At 34.5% G+C, this 19882-nt stretch overlaps 2 long non-coding RNA genes across 3 annotated transcripts; both read left to right on the top strand.

Annotated features, from left to right (window-relative positions):
• The first annotated feature begins 205 nt into the window (after positions 1-205).
• On the top strand, positions 206-18659 carry LOC128217898 (uncharacterized). Of its 2 annotated transcripts, XR_008258288.1 has the most exons (6): positions 206-323; positions 13977-14097; positions 14582-14679; positions 15284-16709; positions 17379-17467; positions 17762-18659. It is a non-coding gene; the product is annotated as an uncharacterized LOC128217898 (long non-coding RNA). The 2 variants fall into 2 exon arrangements; XR_008258287.1 differs by having other exon boundaries at positions 14582-16709.
• Positions 12622-13456, top strand: LOC128217899 (uncharacterized). The gene is made up of 3 exons (XR_008258289.1): positions 12622-12748; positions 13039-13119; positions 13358-13456. It is a non-coding gene; the product is annotated as an uncharacterized LOC128217899 (long non-coding RNA).
• Positions 18660-19882: the final 1223 nt, after the last annotated feature.

The raw sequence follows: 19882 nt of genomic DNA, 5'->3' as shown, positions 1-19882 counted from the left end.
ACAGATTCAACGAATGTATGACATTTTGGTGTCGTAATGTTAAAATGCATTTGATACGGAGTTTCGTAAATAATATGTTTATTTTGCAAGAGAATCTGGAAGTAATCTGTGTCTACAGACGCAGTTTTTCATCTGCCAAGCGTTTCTATGATTTGGATTACAGGTACACATTCTATTTTTAGTTCATTGCTTCATAGTGGAAAACCCCAAAATGAAATGTTTGACATTTCGTAAACATTAAATCCACATGTAACGAATATTCGAAAGTTTTTTGTGTTTAAATAAATGGTTGCAATTCAACAAACTGCCGTTAACAGCAGTTGGTATGGTGTTTTACGAATTGAAACTGTTTGTTTGGAGATAATTATAATTTTAATAATTATACAATTTTAATAACGTTAAATTTCCCTTTAATGTGATAACTGCACACCGTCACCGACCACAAATATTACAATGACTAGATTTTTTTGTGTCGCCTGAGAAGGGGTTACTGTTGCCGGCGTTGGCGGCGGCGGTCGCGTCCCGTTTTCACTTGTCCGGGGCACTATATAATATCTCGTAAACTATGGAATCAACTTGAAATTTCATATGTAGATAGATCTCATTGAGGGCAAGAACTGTTGCTTCCATACATGTATTTTCAGAGCTATTGCCCTTTGTTAATTTTCATCTTTGTTTATTTTCATGCTTAAAGTTTTGTCCGGGGCATATCTTGTAGAATATAAGAGTTATCAACGTGAAACTTCATAGTTAGATAGATCTCAGTGAGGGCAAGTGCAGTGCACAAGAACTGTAACTCTTGCTTCCATATTTTTAGAGTAATTGCCTTTTGTTAGCTTCCGCGTCCTGTTTTCACTTGTCCGCGGCATATCTCATAAACTATTAGTGGTATCAACTTGAATTTTATATGTTGATAGATCTCATTGAGGGCAAGTGCAGTGCACAAGAACTGTTACTCTTGCTTCAATATTTTTAGAGTTATTGCCCTTTGTTGATTTTCATGCTTAATGTTTTGTCCGGGACATGTCTTGTAGAATATGAGAATTATCAACTTGAAACTTCATACATGTATGTAGATAGATCTCATGGAGGGCAAGTGCAGTGCACAATAACAGTAACTCTTGCTTTCTTATGCACCAGTCAATTTAAACCACGCCCCCCCGGTCCGGGGAATAGCGGGGACGTTGACTTTCGGTCCAGCGAACCCCGGCTAAAATCCCCGTTTTGCGGGGACGAACAGATGGTCGAATCCCCGCCAAATGCCCCCGCACCCCAGGGACCCTATCAGTGCCGTAGCCACACTGAGGTACACCGAGGCAGCTGCCCCGGTTAAAATTTAGAGAGCAAATAAATAAAATAAATAAAAAAAACTAATACAATGAAAACTAATAGGATCGACCTCTGAATTCGTGAAACGACTACAATGTTACATTTAATTATGAAAATGCCGTAGCATAAGACACTGAGCAAAACCAAGGCGCCTTCTTCGCTGTCATTTAGGACTGCCGGGACTCTGTGCACTGTATCAAACCTAAAGCAATGCTTTTTTGCCCGCGCATTGAGGGCACGCTCTATGTATAGAATGGCACTCCGTATTATTCAATTGATTCCGCATGAATTTCAAATATTTTATATTTATAATAACCTAGACAATATATACAAATTTTATCAACGAATTATTGCATGTTCCATTTCATACATGCTAAAATATTGGCTACATGTATCAAATATATAAACATTTAATGAAGTTTAATGGAATGAAAAGCTTGCTAAGTGTAGAGCACGCTTAATAAAGGCCTAGTTTAATAAAGGTAGCACACCCCTAATGAAAACCTCCACTTGAAACTCTTCGATTTCAATGCTTTAGCCCCATTCGGAACTCCTCGGCCGTTTTATCGAAAACAACCTCGGATGTATGCCGGTACATCTGTTGAAGTAGTTCGAAAAATTTTGAATTATATCATTAGTTAAATGTAGTGTTTTAGAGCTGTATTTATTGATCTAAGTTTTAATTTATTGTCATTGAATTGTATTAAAGCAAACATAATGAAGAATCCCAAGAGTTAAGTCACAAAGTTTAACTGCTAAATAAAATTACTACGCGATCTACTTGCAGCGGACTTAAACGTACCACTTTTTGAGTGTGTAAACCATCCAAATACATCCGAGGTTGTTTTCGATAAAATGGCCGAGGAGCTCCGAATGGCTTTAGCCCTTATGTTGTTAAGCACAGGACTACAAATCTTTTGAGGTTTTCAAGGCGGTGGTTCGAATCCAGACAGAAGCACGTTTTTTCTTCTTCTTTGTTTTCATTAGCTAACATTTTTGTTTACAGATGTTAATATTTTATTTAAATTAGCTTCTGTGAAGATTTTATAACTTGCAGGCACGGCTGAAATAGGTGGTTGGGAATAACAAGCCTTATTTTTTTTTTAAATGAGACGGTAAAACATTTCGATTTTTTGGTATAATGTCCCCAAAAGATTAAAGATAATTATTAATAAAGAACTGGCCCGGATTTTTCAAAACTTCTTAAGTCCCTTATAACAGGATTAAGCTAAACTCATTATTTTTGCTGTTCTATAATATGGGTTATTTACAGCTTTAAGTGGTTTTAGAAAATATATAAGAAAAATCTGTATGCTTATTAGAAGAAACCATTTTTTATCTATCAAAAACCATTATAAGTATGTATTTAAGCTAATTGAAATAAGCGACTTAAGCCTGTTAAGCTTAAGATGTTTTGAGAAATTGGGGCCAGGTCATAAGTTTTTCTAGAACTTGTTGAATTTGCTTTTAAACGTCGATGTTCCAATTTTACGCAGTCAAAACACAAAGTATGTTAAAATTGAAACAGTACAGTATGAATAAAATTGGTGGTGATGTGATCAGTAATGTAATATTTCTAAAAGCAAATATATTTCTTATTACTCTGATACCAAATTATTACCAAAATGTTGAAATATAAATGAAATAGAGGATTTTTCTTGTCTCTCGGGTGATGTCGTTTTTATCGACAATTCTGAAATGGGGGTAGGGTAATTCAAATTTAAATAAAATTGATATTTGACGGTAAATCTCTTTTAAATTTTGTTTTTGAATTCAAGAAATGATACACATTAAGAAATTATCAAGCTGATCATAGTTCGAAATGGTGCCCATTAGGCGTATGCTACCTTAAGGAAACTGCTGGATAGAGTGTATTTAAACTTCATTCATTGAACATAACACATGAAGTGCAGTGAACATGTACCATAACTCTATTTTAGCAAACTGCATAGTACATTCTCTGGATAGGAATTGACCAAATAAACCATGCCAGTAGAGCATCTATAGGCCCTCGTTGGTCTCTTGCGGGGATGGGCCTTTTGCTTAATGTATGCTCTTAAGGGTCTTAAAGATGAACACATTTTAAAGTTTAAAAATTACCACATTTTTATTTTGTAAACATGTTTTAAAAGATAAAAAAAGTCTATACATATAACATTTGGTAATTAAAAATATAACCACATCATTTTATGTTATTTTAAGATAAACATATGTATTAAAAAGATAAACATACATAGGAGATGGAAGAACGTGATATTACTTAGAGTTTGGGATGTAGCCAATGCATGTATTAGGTGCACACCTCAAGTACCATTTATTATTTATAAGCGTTTAGGAGAGTTTTATTCCCAATGATGACTGGAGGTTGGTTTTGTATCAAGAACTTGTCATTAAATCTTATCATGAATCATACATGCCATATTTTTGATGGGATTTTCTTCAGAATTCCAGCGGATTCGAGTCCCATACCAGGGGAGTTTCATAATCACCATTTTCAAAATCTTTAATTCTGGATAATATTCACCCCCCCCCCCCTCCACCGGGAAACAGGGGGGGATGGCTCGAAATTCCGGGTGATTTCCCCCCGCCGGGATGAATGAATAAGTCATCTAACTCATCATTATTTTTAGCTAATTAGTCAGCATGCTACATGCTGGGAGGAGAGATGCGATTTCTTCTTTACATTTTTAATACAAAAAATGTACATCATAACTGCTTTAGTAATTTAGTGGAATGACAACGTATGATCAAATGGATGCAAATGACCCAAAACTTGCAATACAGTGAACCCTCAATTATGTCCACGTGCACCGCCACAAACAGAGACGTACGCTTCAATCGGCATGCGTCGAGCACGCGTCTACGTGTTCATGGAAAAATTGACAAAGTATATTAATGTGATTCACGGTTAACTCGACGATCATTTAATAAATCAATACCTTTTCAACGCTTTGAAATTACTGTAAAGGTGTTTTGTTATTAGTTTTATTTATTAATCTACTACTAGACTCGTATGTGAACTGATGCAAATTGTTTCCAATAAAGGCAACCTTCAACCAGCTTACAAACAGAAACCATGAAACTGACTTAAACAACAGAATGGCATAATTCGTAATGTTAATACTTATTAGTGATCAGTCAATAAAAAGTGTTCTTTGTTTAGCATTACTCTTACTCTCACGAATTCGTTAAAGTTTGTCCCGAAAATCATGGCATGGGGACAATGACCATCTCGATGATTTATGGCACTGTCATTAAGGCTTGCCATTACGTTTCTACACGCATTAAAGGCCGTTTGGATACGCCGTTGCCACCTACGACGATGTCCGAAACAGCTAAAGAAATAAGCAAAGATGGACACTCTTGGTTTCTAAATTGTATGCGTGTGGTGCATCTTGCTGCAATCTTCAGTATCGCAGGGTATTCATAAAGGTAGCCTAAGATAACCGTACCGTAAAACGTAACATGAATCTTAAAAAAAAATCTTTAAAAAATCAGACATTTTGTTCTGACATGATTCTTTTCCTTTTTAGTATGTATGTATATTAGGGATATCAAATGATAGCTAATTGAAGTTTCTAGCTCTAATGGCCAAAGGCATGTATTGTTATCGTTATGACGCCAATCTTTTTTATTTGCATTGCCTTCACTAAAATGGTACGATTGGCACTGTTCGACTTTTTGCAAAATATTTATTACCTTTATTGCAAAGATAGTCTGTAAATATAAGGATTAACGTATCGATGTTACATGCATCATTGATTATTGCTGTTATACGACTATACCCCGGAGCTATTGAAAATGCGTCTTCTTTCGCTTGTAAGCGGATCGTGCACGAGAATTTCGAGTAATCCCACTAGCCGATACATTGTATTTAAAAAGGATATAATAAATAATCTTATGCTTATCTTTCGGAAAAATATTTATATTTATCAATTAATATCTCTGTATTTATTCATTGATGCATTAATTTCCTCACTAATATATGCGATTCACTTATCGTCGTATAAGTCAGATACAGTTACTCGTTTGTTCGTGGAGAAAAACTCATACTGCATCTATTACTTAGACCTCTCTCGAGACGAGGTAGATCAAAAATCTTCAACAAAATAAAGGCAGAACGTTAATAATGTCCATCAAATTATTTTGAGTCAAAATTACAGTTTCTACTATGTTGTTCCACTAAGAGTGATATACGTAGAAAACATGGAATTAAATCAAACTCGCCTAGCTTAGTTAAATTTAATAATTTATATCAGACGCTATGAAATTTTTAGCTCATGTACGTTTGTGTCTTGGCAATACAGGCAATTATTTGATACATAGAACTGTAATAAAATCATAGTAATATATTTAAAACATATGTCATTGGATAAGATATACTGTACACTGGGTATTTTCAATTTTACTTGGTATTCAATGTTGATAGGAGACTTGACTTGAACTATTTTTGGTTTACAATTGTGATTTGACATTGAGAATTTGATTGCGGGTTTTGATGCCGTTGAAAGTTAGGTTTTGATTTTTTGATGATGTACATGTAGTTATTGAAAATAGACTTGAAGGTTTAGAGTTTAGAATCAAGTGATTTGATTGATTATGATATTGATTGGTGTCAGTTGAAGCAAATGAGATGTTTGATGATTTAAGGATGATTGAAGTACAGTGATATATTATGTGGACAAATAGAAACTGATGAATGAGAATTACACTGGTATGGTAAGTAACTATTGTGTGTTCATGAAGAAATAGACTGGTACTGTGTGTACATGAGAAACTATAAATTGACTTAGTGATATTGGAGATTGTATATGATGATCATTGAAAATTTATTTCATTGATGAACTTAAGGGTGTCACTTCTGAATTAGTTGATTTAAATTTGAATTGATATTGTATTAGTGAACATAGACATTATGGCACAGTCATTAGAGTTGTTGGAAGATGAGATGGAAGAGAAAGAGGGAAAGGAAGATGTTAGTCATATTACAAATGAGGATGAGAAGTTGTTAAAAGCCTTTCATGCATTACCGGTTCAGCCGAAGGTTGAAAATCCAGGGGATTTGATGAAGTTTATGGAAATGTGTGGTAAACTCTGTATGAAGGATGAAACTGAACATGCAATGCCGGTACATGATAATAGTCAACACTCTTACCATTTTCCAAAGTTGCCAGCATTTTTTGGGGAATCAAGTAAAGGAGATGTCACTTGGTTAGCATTTAAGTATGAAATAGATAGCCTGCTCATAGACAATAAGTTTACTGAAGATCAGATTTTATATGGGATTAGGAGAGCACTTAGGGGTAAAGCTAGTGACCATTTGAGGAGAGCGGGTACTGGTTTGACATTAGATACAGCAATCAGAAAGTTAGAAAGTGAATTTGGGAGTATTGAAACGCCTGAGAGTGTGATGGAGAAGTTTTTTTCTGTGGAACAGAAATCTAAGGAAGATGTGTCAACTTACGCAGCAAGGGTAGAAGACTTGTTTGAATTAGCAGTGAAATTAGGCAGTATTCCTCAAGGCAATAAGGACACGCTTAGAAGAGTACTATACAAGGGCTTAAATAAAGAATTAAAGCAAAGGGCTGGGTATAAATTCGATATCATTCAAGATTATGATTCTTTCAAAATAGAGCTTAGGAAGATGGAAGTAGACATTAAACCCACAGAAGCAGGTAAAGGTTGTGGTGCCACCAATGTTGAAAAGAAACCAGAGTTTAGTGAGGTGAAAGACATGTTTCAGCAGTTAAGTCAAAGAATTGAACGGTTAGAAAGACAAAAAAATGAGACAGATAGTAGTAATGGTGGTAGAAGTTATGCAACCTATAGGGGATACAGGGGAGCTTTTAGAGGTAATGGAGGATTTTCCAGAGGGTTTGATGGGAATAGAGGTAGTGTAGGTGGATTTTACAGAGGGTTTGATGGGAATAGAGGTAGTGTAGGTGGATTTTACAGAGGGTTTGATGGGAGTAGAGGTAGTGTAGGTGGATATTCCAGAGGGTTTGATGGGAATAGAGGTAGTAGAGGTGGATTTGATAGAAGTGTTAGAGGTAGAGGTGAATTTAGAGGCAGAGGTAGTTATGGAACAAGAGGGCCAAGGGGGATGAACAATTTCAGACCAACATGCTATAATTGTGGGGAGGAAGGACACATCCAGACTAACTGCCCAAACGCGTAAGTGCCTCTGTAGTAGGGTCAGCTGAAGGCACAAAGGGAAGAATAGACCCTAAATTGGTAGGTGAAACCACAGAAGTTAGAGTAAATTTAGATAGTCATGAAACTGTAGCATTACTAGACACAGGTAGTTGTGTTAGTGTCATATGTGAGTCATACTACAACAACAACTTGAATTATAAGCAAATCAAGCCTCTTAGTGATATCATTAAAGTAGAATGTGCGGATGGACAAGAACTTCCATACTTAGGGTACATGGAAGCTGAACTTGAAATTAAAAATGGACTTCCAAAGTCCTCAGTTCATACATGTCTGTTTCTTATAACTCCTGATACAAAATTTTCTGAAAGCACACCTATTATCATTGGAACAAACATTCTGAATGAATTATTGATTGAATGTAAGAAGAATTTTGGAGAGCAGTACTTACAAAGAGCTAGTTTACACAATCCATGGTATTTGGCATTCAGGATGTTACACATTAGGGAGAAGGAGTTACGGAAGAATAAGAATAGGATCGCTTTAGTTAAGAGTGCAGAGGCAGACAAAATCATCTTAGGTCCAAATGAAAGTAGAAATATTATGGGTCACACAGATAAGGAAATTAACTGTGCTCAAACATATGCAATTGTTCATGAAACAGAAGATTCTATTCTACCAGATTATATAGATATTACACCAACTGTCTTCACATATAAATCAGGAGAACACACACACGTCATGGTCAATGTTTCGAATTTAACAACCAATTCTGTAGTAATTGCACCAAAGGCAATACTTTGTGAACTTCAGCCAGTTGTTATTGAAGGGAATTTAGATGAAATGATTAAAGAAGATCAAACACAAGAAGCTATGAAGAAGATACATGTAGATAGAAGTAACAAGCTGAATTTGGAACAGAAAGAACAAATTAATGAATTATTAGACACACACAAGGACATCTTTTCAGTCTCAGATATTGATATTGGACTCTGTACAAGAATAAAACATAGAGTAGATTTATTACCAGAAGGACAAGTACCATTTAAACAACCACATCGACGCATTCCCCCAGGTATGGTAGAAGAGGTTCGACAACATTTACAACAACTTTTAGATGCAGGCATTATTAGAAGATCTAGTTCACCTTGGACAAGCAACGTTGTATTAGTTAGAAAGAAAACTGGAAAATTACGCATGTGCGTGGATTATAGGATGTTGAACCAACGTAGTACAAAAGATGCATACGCTTTACCTAGGATAGAGGAGATTTTTGATTGTTTAGCTGGTAGTTAATATTTTTCAACAATAGACATGAAGGCCGGGTATCATCAGATTGAAGTAGAAGACTCTCACAAGGAAAGGACTGCGTTTACAGTAGGAAATCTCGGGTTCTACGAATTTGTTCGAATGCCTTTTGGTTTATCAAATTGTCCGGCCACCTATCAGCGACTAATCGAAGATTGCTTAGGAGATTATAATATGACCATATGTGTAGCCTATTTGGATGATTTAATAATATTTGCTGATACATTTGAAGAACACTTGGAAAGATTGGACAAAGTTTTAACAAGGTTAAAGGAGAACAATTTGAAACTATCACCGGAGAAATGTTTTTTTATTGAAGAGAAATTGAGCTTCTTAGGGCATGTTGTTAGTGAGGAAGGAATAGAAACAGATCCCAGTAAAATTGAGAAAATTGAGAAATGGCCAACTCCACAGAATGCTGACGAATTAAGATCTTTTATAGCCTTTGCAGGATATTACCGACGTTTTATTAAGGACTTTTCTAAAATAACCAAACCACTGCAAGATTTATTACCAGGACAGAGCACGAAGAAGAAGGGAAAGCAGAAGGAACAGAAGGACTGGATATGGACAGAGAATGAAGATAAGGTATTTGAGAGTTTGAAGAAGATTTTAACACAACCACCAGTTTTGAGCTATCCAGATTTTACCAGAGAGTTTGAATTGCATACAGATGCATCTGGAAAGGGTTTAGGAGCTGTTTTATATCAAGACAAGAGACCAGTCGCATTTGCCAGCAGAGCATTGTCTAAATCTGAGAAGAATTATTCAGCATTTAAATGGGAATATTTAGCATTGAAATGGGCTGTTACGGAGAAATTTAAAGATTATTTGGCATACAATCACTTCGTAGTCTATACGGACAACAATCCACTGACATATGTTTTATCATCTGCTAAATTGGATGCCACAGGACAGAGATGGGCTTCAGCTTTAGGGGAATTTGATTTCGACATATTTTACAGACAGGGATTTAAGAATACTGATGCTGATGCCATGAGTAGATACCCATTTGAGAGGATTACAGAAGAAGACAAAGATTTCATTAAGATTGAAGATAGTACTGTTAAAACCATTTGTAGAAGCATTGATGCCAATCCATATATAGAAGTAATACCTACAGCAAGCATAAACATTGTAGAAGCTACTGAAACTCCTGGAGCACCATTAGCTCAGATAGAATATAGGGAAATCAGAAGAAAACAAAGAGAAGACCCATTGATAGAGAGATGGAGGAGGACAGTCATAGATCAGGTTTTACCAAGTAGGGAAGAATGTGACACAAAGGATGATATGACGATGAGGAGAAATTTTGACAATTTTAGGGTGATACGGGGAGTTTTGTATAGAGTGTGGAAGGAGAATGGAGATAGTAAGCAGGTCTTTCAATTAGTTTTACCAGAGGTTTATAGGAATGATGTATTGAAGGGACTTCATGATGAGATTGGACATCCCGGACGGGATAGAACGACGTCACTGCTAAGGGAAAGATATTTTTGGCCTGGAATGACGAATGATGTTGAGAGATGGGTTCAGAAATGTAAAAGATGTATTCAGAGAAAGTCAACAACAACAACGAGATCAGAACTGGTTAACATAGTAACAACATACCCATTAGAATTAGTATCCATGGATTATTTGAGTTTAGAATCTTCAAAAGGGTTTGGGAACATTTTAGTTATCACTGATCATTTTACAAAGTATGCGTTTGCTATACCTACCAAGAATCAGACGGCAAAGACAACAGCCACAGCATTTTACGACAACTTCATAACACAGTATGGGATTCCGGACAAGATTCACACAGATCAAGGTACAAATTTTGAATCGGAGTTGATTAAAGAGTTATGTGAAACTATGGGTATGAAGAAAAGCAGGACAACACCATATCACCCGATGGGGAATGGTTGTACAGAAAGATGGAATAGAACTTTACTAGGTATGCTTGGAACACTACAGCCAGATCAGAAGCCAAACTGGAAGGATTATATTAAGCCTTTAGTTTATGCTTACAACTGTACAAAACATGAAAGTACTAAATTGTCACCATTTGAACTTATGTTCGGCAGGACACCGAAGTTACCTATAGATTCTGTATTTGAAGATGTAAGAGTGGAAACAGAAAGGACAACTCAATCTGATTACATAAGAGATCTGAAACAGAGAATGAAAGAAGCACAGGAAATAGCACAAAGACATAATGAGAAAGCTAGACTGAAACAGAAAGCAGTTTATGATAAGAAAGCTAAAGCTTCAAAGGTGTCAGTAGGAGATACTGTGTTGGTAAAAATACTTTCACATGGGGAAGGTAAACACAAATTAGCAGACAAGTATGAATTCAATGTTTACACAGTGATTGAACAGAAGAGACCAGAAATACCGGTGTTTAAAGTAAGATCAGAAACAGGAGTTGAAAAGACGATACATAGGAACCATCTGTTGCCAATAGAATCGGGTGTTGAAGAGACGGAAAAGAAGTTGGACAAGCCGATACCGAAACCCAGACTTCGGAAAAGAGGACACGTACCAACAGAAGATACAGTCGTAGAAACCAACAAAACGGTAGAGAGAAGTGAAGAAATTAGACAGACAATAGAAGATGAAGAATCAGATGATGATTGTGTAGCATGTACACATGGACTCGGGGACGCCCGCAGGAGATCTGAAAAGACTACAGAAGTAGTAGAAGAAAAGAATAAAGATGCGCATAAGAGTAAAGAGAATACAGAGAATATTGAGAAAGTAGAGACAGAAGTTAAAGGTACTCAGGAAGAGAACCAGACTGATTTTGAAGTGGAGAATGATGAGAGAGCTGAAGTCGGTGAAGAAGTAGCCGAGATAAATATTCAGCAAGAAACTCACAAAGATGTAGTAGAATTACCGAGAGCAACAGATGTGAATGGCAGGGAAGAAACACAGATAGAGCAGAATGAGAGAAACATTGGACCAAAACCTATTCAGAGAAGATCAACGAGACAGAAGAAGCCGCCAGATAAATACGGTGATTACCACATGTACCAGATGGTAACAAGACCAAGAGATACGAAAGTAGATGCATTAAATACATTGATGTCGTCTGGAGTATTCAGCCAACTAGATAGTGAGGTTGTTCATAAGATTATTCAGACTATAATGAAATAAAGTGATTAAGGTGAGCAATCACAAGAGTATGTTTTATTTTTTTGTCATGTATTAAAAATGTGTATGTTATAGTATGTAATTGACAAGACATGATTTAACACATTTTTATTTGTGAATTATTGTGATAATTGTATAATATTGTTTAGTATAGTATGGAAAGGAGAGTATTTAATATATTGAGTATTCGAGCTAAAGAAGTGGGATTAATGTTGAGTTTATTGTATTACTGTGTACAATTTTGAAATACTTGATATGCACGGTTTTGAATTTTATTGTATTTTTTTTTTAAATATTCATTTTTTTGTTTGATTGTGAGGGCACAGTATTTTCAAAGTAGGGGAGTAGTAGTCAGGTTATAGTCAGTAAAAGTAGCTATGTGTTAAGAGATGCATAGAGGTAGAAAGTATTTAAAGCTGATAAGCGTGTAGGCTTTTCATGATAGTTTTGTATTGTTAAGTACATATGTATTAGTAGAGAAATATATACAACTATATATATTGACAGACGATGACGAGACGTCATTTCTTAAAGTGGCGGAGTATGTGACAGGGTCATTATTTACGACATACTGGTTTACGTTAGAGGGACTACTTTCTTTACTTTCGTTTTAATATATTTATTGTTTGACCTTTATTGAACTCCAGGGCTTGGTATGCTTGCAAATGCAAGATTTGATTGGTCAGTTGTTTTAACCGCTTTCCTTTAATTTTCGTTCGTCACAAGGTTGACACAACTTTTTCACCTGTCAAACAATATAGACATATATATTTTACTATAAATAATAAAGGATCAGGGTTCTAAGGAATATAGGATTTTGGTAAGTCTTGTTGTTTTATTTGTTTGTGGTTGTCATTTCGTTGCTATTGTTTCTAAATCAGTTTGATGTGGTTTCCGATTGAAATTGGGTAATTGCTAATTGCAGTGTTGTACTCATTCTCGTTCACTAGAGCGATTAAGTAAATACTCGTTGATTTATCATTGTCAACCTCTGATAGATGAAAATGTGTTTTAATAATAACTTCTTAAATGGCAGTATTGGTTATTTCTTCTTATATATATGTTATCACTTTTCCATACTTCTGGGCACATGTTAATTTAACATTACAGATACCGTTTAAACATAAACCCCACACGAGTGCTTGAGATCGAGTGTTAGAGACATATAGTGGAGCTCAGTACCACATACTGGTAAGACTGTCATAATGTTATGTCATGTATGTTTGTAATGTTGTAATTATGTTTGTAACATGTCTGTACTGTTTTATGTTGTTTACATGTATGTTATTGTGTATTCATCCATGGTCATTACTGTAATACTTATATTCATGTGATTATATTATATTATATTATATTATAACATGTAATTATAATATGTAACATGATTAATATTCAGATGTCATATATTTTGTATTTTGTATGCTTTCAGGGCTCACGCTCATATATTTCTATGAAGAAATAATAAACAATAAAACGAACCTATTACCTGCTTATCAAGTGATCATTTAACCCCAACGATAAGCGCCCGGTAACACCTGTTTCCAGGTATTTGTTTTGATTGTGCATAGATTTAATATTGTGTTGGACTATGAGGAACTGTTTCTATTGAGTTTTCATTTTTTTTTCACTTGCTGGTTGTGAAACAAATCGTTTAGGACATTGGATCATTCAGGTACCAGCTAAAGTTTAGTTATGGCACTATCTGCACTATTAGGATCATTTCCAATGAAAAGTCAAGCTTAAACTGTTTTCTCTAAATAGATCACTTATTATTTGAAAAGCTTATTTTTTATGTACTACAATAAATGGGAACAAATTAATTAAGTACTCTACTGTTCATAATGAAATCAATAATTGTCTAAGAGAAAAAAAAACAGCCTTCGTATAAATAATAAATAAAAATATATAATTTTAGAATGACAATAATTGCAAACAGGCTTTTTTCTGTTGGTTTAAGAAATACATCAAGAATTTTGTTATACTATTTGTTTAAGTAAACTTTTTATTGATAAAGTGACAGCATCAGTTCAATGGTTCAGCACTTTCAGCGTCTATGGAACCGGAACTGAACAATCACCCAACCGGAAGTGATGCCCACTGCAGTGGAGTTGGCTAGGTGACTAGATGGCTATGGGCGACAACTCACTGATGATGACTGGGCTGTACCAGGTAAGCAATGTATCATCGAAGACGTCCAACAATCGTTTAAAATATTCACATATAATTTGCAAATTTTTTTTGGTATCTTGACCATTCATAATGGTCTGTACATTTGCATCTGTTGTTTTAAGACACTTGTAATTTGGATGTGTTGATTTTATTTCTTTGGTTGAATATAGGAGCCTTTTTTCAGCGTTTTAATAGCATTCTAGAAAAAGAACTATTCAACTAACTAACGTTCTAGATGTATTTAATCAATCCACAAACTCACTAGTGACTTGTTCGGATTTCTTTGCATTGTACTACATGTACAAATTCTTAGGACCTAAACACTTTTTCTATGAGGTTGGCGTTATTTTAATTACCTTACAACTTTGTGCATGTGTCATTAGTGACAATGTTCACATGAATAGCAAGGCTTATTTACTTGATTGTAAATGATATTTGTTTGTGACTTTAAAAAATAATGAATTGCATCTGTTCAATGTTATAGCGTCCACGGTACCTAAAGTGGCCAAGCATCCAACAGGGAGAGATGCCCTTTGCAGCGGAGTTGGCGAAGAGGCGTAATGCAGCTACAGTTGCAGTCAGGTTTGCGTAAGCTTATGCGGAAAACTTCATCGACAAAGATATGTATTCTTTTACTCACATTTTTGTATAATTTGACTTTTCACTATTTGGATCAGCATTTTTTAAACAATCGTTCTTAAAAGAATGTTTGCACTAAGTAGGTCACTGAATATTTCATAGCCTTATGATGAATTAAGTAGAATATATGGGCAGCATTTTGAAAGGTTCTTATTAAATCCACTATTTTATTAAACATATCAATGATTTTTCGAATTAACGATTCCTCTTTTCCTAATACACGAACATTGAAAAGGCATTTTCTGTTGGTTTTAGAAACCTTACAGTGAAAATGCTAAAAGGTGCCAGCATCCTTTCCCAAGATTTCTTTAACCGAACCCAAGTAGCAGAAAATGTTTATTTCCTTTTCGTGTATGCCAAAATATAATATTTTTAAATAAAAAAATTCACATTGGAGGGGTATCATTTGTACAAGTCTAAACGTGGTTTAAAATAAATGGTGGGAGTGGTTTATGAAATTAGAGTGCAAAACAATATTAAACTGATATAATTCAAATGGCTTTACTTGTTACTGCATCGGTTTTTCATTTAAAAATCAATGTTACAGCGTCCACGGTACCTGAAGCATCCAACCGGAAGAGATGCCCTTTGTAGTGGAGTTGGCGAAGAGGCGTAATGTGGCTATAGTAGCAGTCAGGTTTGCGTAAGGTTATGTGGACAACTTCATCGACAAAGATATGTATTATTTTGCTCACATTTTGTATAAGTTTTTGTTTGCACTATTTGGCTCAGCATTGTTTTCTTAAACAATTCATCTTGAATGTTTTTACTAATTATGTCACTTTATATTTCATGGCCTTATGATGAATTAACTAAAATATATGGAAAACATTTCTAACGGTTCTAATTAAATCAATTGTATGTCAAAATATAAAAAAAAAAAAAAAAAAAAAGTCTCACATTGGAGGGGTATCATTTGTACAAGACTAAACGTGGTTTATAATAAATGGTAGGAAAGGCTCATGAAATGAGAGTGCAAAACAATATAAAACTGATTTAATTCATGTGAATATACTTGTTACTGCATCGGTTTTTCATAGAAATAGCAATGTTACAGCGTCCACGGTGCCACTGGCCAACCATCCAACCGGAAGAGATGCCCTTTGCAGTGGAGTTGGCGAAGAGGCGTAATGCGTCTACAGTAGCAGTCAGGTTTGCGTAGGGTTATGTGGACAACTTCATCGACAAAGATATGTATTATTTTGCTCACATTTTAATAAGTTTTTGTTTGCACTATTTGGCTCAGTATTGTTTTGTTTTTAAACAATTCATCTTGAAAGGATGTTTTTACTAATTATGTCACTTTATATTTCTTAGCCTTATGATGAATTAATTGAACTTTATGGAATACATTTTTAAAGGTTCTTATCAAATCTAATATTTTTTAAATATATCAATGATTTTTCGAATAATTTATTCTTTTCTTCCAAATACACGAAAATTGAAAAGGCATTTTCTGTTGGTTTTAGAAATCTTACAGTGAAAATGCTATAAGGTGCCAGCATCCTTTCCCAAGATTTCCTTAACCAAACTTGAGTAGCAGAAAACGCCTTTTTCATATTCTCGTGTTTATATATATATTAATCTAATATTGCACATTGGATGAGCTTAGTTTGTATTATTTTGATTGTGGTTTAATATAGACTTGTAGAAAATGCTCATGATAGGAATTGAAAAGCAATTTAAAAAATATTAAGATAATAAATTATGAATAAATTTGTTAAATGAAATGTTTTTAAATTGAATTGGAAAGTTATTTGTTAAGTACCTCTTTTATTCATATGGTTAGCATTTGTTTATTTGATGATGCAACTTTATTTAATTATATATTTAACGTTTTTGTTTTTTTTTAATACATAAGTGACTGCGTTCGTTCAATGTTTCAGCATGGGTTCCACCATCCGGTTTGGAATTGATGCCCCATGCATTGAGCTTTGGATGAAATATCACGTATGATAATTGGACAGGAGCAGGTGAGCATTGTGTATAAAACTTGAGTTGAAAACAATGATTCGGTTATACATGGTCGATTGAAAAAAATGATGAAAAATGATTGCAGTCTGTACAGGGGATACTAGCATTATTGATTGTAAATTCGGTCTTGCAAAATGATCGTATTGTTTTTTGTTTGACCTTTCGAAGAATAAGGAGTGCTAAAGTTTTTATTTAAGCATTGTTGTCAGCGTTCATACATTACAGCGTTGTTCAGAACCATCACACAATTAGGTTACATGCCTCCATATTATACTTAATACAAATTATGACCCCTGATAGACTTTAGAACCTTAGGTTTTGGGGTACAGTGTATTCTTGTTAATTTTTAAGTGAAGTTGGGATTTTCATAAATAACGTTTATACTCTTCATTCGGTTAATTTTATGCAAATGGTTACCGCTGTCAAACAATAACGCTACATACCTCCATGCTACTATCATATAACTTTGGATTTTTACTCAGATATGAAATAACGTTCATTAAATGGATTTCATTCTTAACAGTTGTACACGGCCACCTAACAATAAGATTTCATAATTCCATAGTATCCTAAATACAAATTATTACCCTTGATCGACTTTATTTTTAATCATGATGACGATTTTTAACTTAACCCTCACTTGACCCATATGTGGTTCAATATTTCAGTGTCTAGGGAACCGGAAGTGTCCCATCTTGCAACCCGGAGTGATACCTCTTGCAACCTGAACGATGCTCCATCAGTGGCATTTGCAATGGTACGAATTGATCAAAACATTGCTTGATTGAATTTAGAACTTAAATAAAGTTAATATTTAATGGAAATATCATAATTAAAAGATCACTCTTGTTCGTTCGAATGGCATTCAAACAACAAAGATATAAACTTTAATTGATATTAATCTTAATGATTAAAATTGTAATGAAGATGGTTAAAACGATGATGGTGGTGCTGTTGGTGATGATGCTGATCTTGTTATGATACAGGATAATGATGTTCTCATTAAGATATCTAAACATGATTGATATTTTGTTGTTTAATACAATTTCAGCCCGAAGGCCGCACATACCTGTATTTTGGCCATGGGTGACAACTTAGTGATGACACAATGGGTAACACCTCACTGATGACACAGTGGCATGATTGCTAAACTGGATCAGGCCTTTTCACAGAAAACACAATGGAAAATGAAATATTCAAAACATTGACACTCTATTTTTGGGCCTTTTGTTGATCGATAAGAATTTAAACATGTATGTGACAACCTTATATTGATGTGCCAGTATAATGGTTATGTTACATTCTGATACTGAAGTGACTTTGACATTCTTATGTTGATGTGACATTCTAATGTTATGTGAATTCTTATATTGATTCGACTTTTCAATGTTTATGTGACATAAGTATATTGATGTGATATATGTTTATACATACATGCATGTCCGGATGAATTCCGTAGTTCCTATATTCTGAGGATGAATTAGGGGTTATCTGTTTTAGTTAAGCCCTACGTGCATCGCTACGGTAAACACGTGTCATCCACCGGGTGTTTTTCGTGGGCGGCTGTCATTCCGATGAAGGATATATGATCAAATCTGCATCACCGTTAGTAAGAATTAAGACTTTGAAACTTTGTAATTATTAATTTTTGACAAATGGTAATATGCAGGTTTGATCAGGGCATGTGCCGGAGGGGCCGGCAACATTTAGACAGAATGGAACAGTATGTTTGAGCGTTTCAGTGTTGTTTAAAGTATTTATGTAGATAATTTGCTTTAACAGAAAAAAATGTTGTATGCGTCTGTATGTGCCCCACTGCTCCAACATGTGCCAAAATAAATATCGAAGTCTTGCCCCATGCAAACAGGTGTTTGTCTTTTGTGCGGAGGGACGTTAAGACTATCTTTTACAGTATTGTTTTGTATCAAACTATATTGATTTTGTTTGAATTTAATAAATATTAAATTATTTTTTCGTTATGTTTAATTCTTTGATGAACTAATATTTCAGTTTTTGTTGGGAATACCCATACAAGTAGTGGCATCAATTTTGACTGATCCACCTTTAACTACTTACTAAATAATGAAATTATGCAAACAATAACTGATAACAAGATTGTAACCGTGCATTTAAAAGGTGAAACGCCAAAAAATGATCGAGTGCTAAAAAATTTCCTGTGATCTACTGTTGTCTCATAAGGTAGAAAGACCGTGTTTCATGCACCTTTCTTGACCATTCTTTTCGATATTTATTCATCGTTTTTGTTATATTAAAACAATTGTATTAATTGTAAGTCTTATTTGGGATTAAGAGCGCATCTTTAATGTAATTGTGTCTACCAAGGCATGGAAAAAACCATACAAGAGATTACAATTATCAACGTTTTACCCACAATGCGAGAAGCGTGGACATATTGGGGACTTAAGACAGTAATAAATGCATTCATAAATAAATAAAGATTTATAAATGTAGAAATATTTTTCCGAAAGATAAACATTAGATTAAGAAAGAAATAGGATTTCAATAGTGCCGTATATCAGGGATTCTAAATACTTTAACAAACTCCATGGCCACACATTTGCTATAAACCCAAACAGGCTCTTCGCCTGGTACGCGCACTTAAACAGGGCTTCCATTAAGAATTTGAAACCGGAAGTACGAACTTCCTGTCCATCAATTTTTGAAGTGTTATACTGAAATGTGGAAGTTTAAGTCAAGTCTCCCGAATACGATATCTGTTTTCAATTATTTTTCAACAAGTACATTAAAAATCAAATAATTTGCAACTTTAACTTGCCAGTTTCACATACTTATATTATATTAATTAATTTTACCTAAAGCATTTAAACTGATAGAAATTATGACCAAAAGATTAATATTGACAAAAGGTTTTGATATTTTGAACTTCCAAGCTTTCAACTTTGGAAGTTTTTTTCAAATTCATGGAAGTTTCAAAGAATCAATTCTGGAAGTTTTAACCCATTTCTAAGGAGTGATATACTTCCAAACTTCCTTTAACGGATGCCCTGTTTCTATCTTATATATACACTTGACTTGAGTATATCAAAATGACGTCACAATCTAACAACTCGCCCTCGGATGACACACAGTGCCGATTGTTCAGAATTATGTTAAGGTAAACAACGTTGTTAACGGCATCGTTGTTAACTTG

Source organism: Mya arenaria, chromosome 14, assembly GCF_026914265.1.
Source record: "Mya arenaria isolate MELC-2E11 chromosome 14, ASM2691426v1".
Taxonomy (NCBI): Eukaryota; Metazoa; Mollusca; class Bivalvia; order Myida; family Myidae; genus Mya; species Mya arenaria.
Note: the sequence above shows the minus strand (reverse complement) of the source record. Positions and strands in the feature narration are given on the sequence as shown.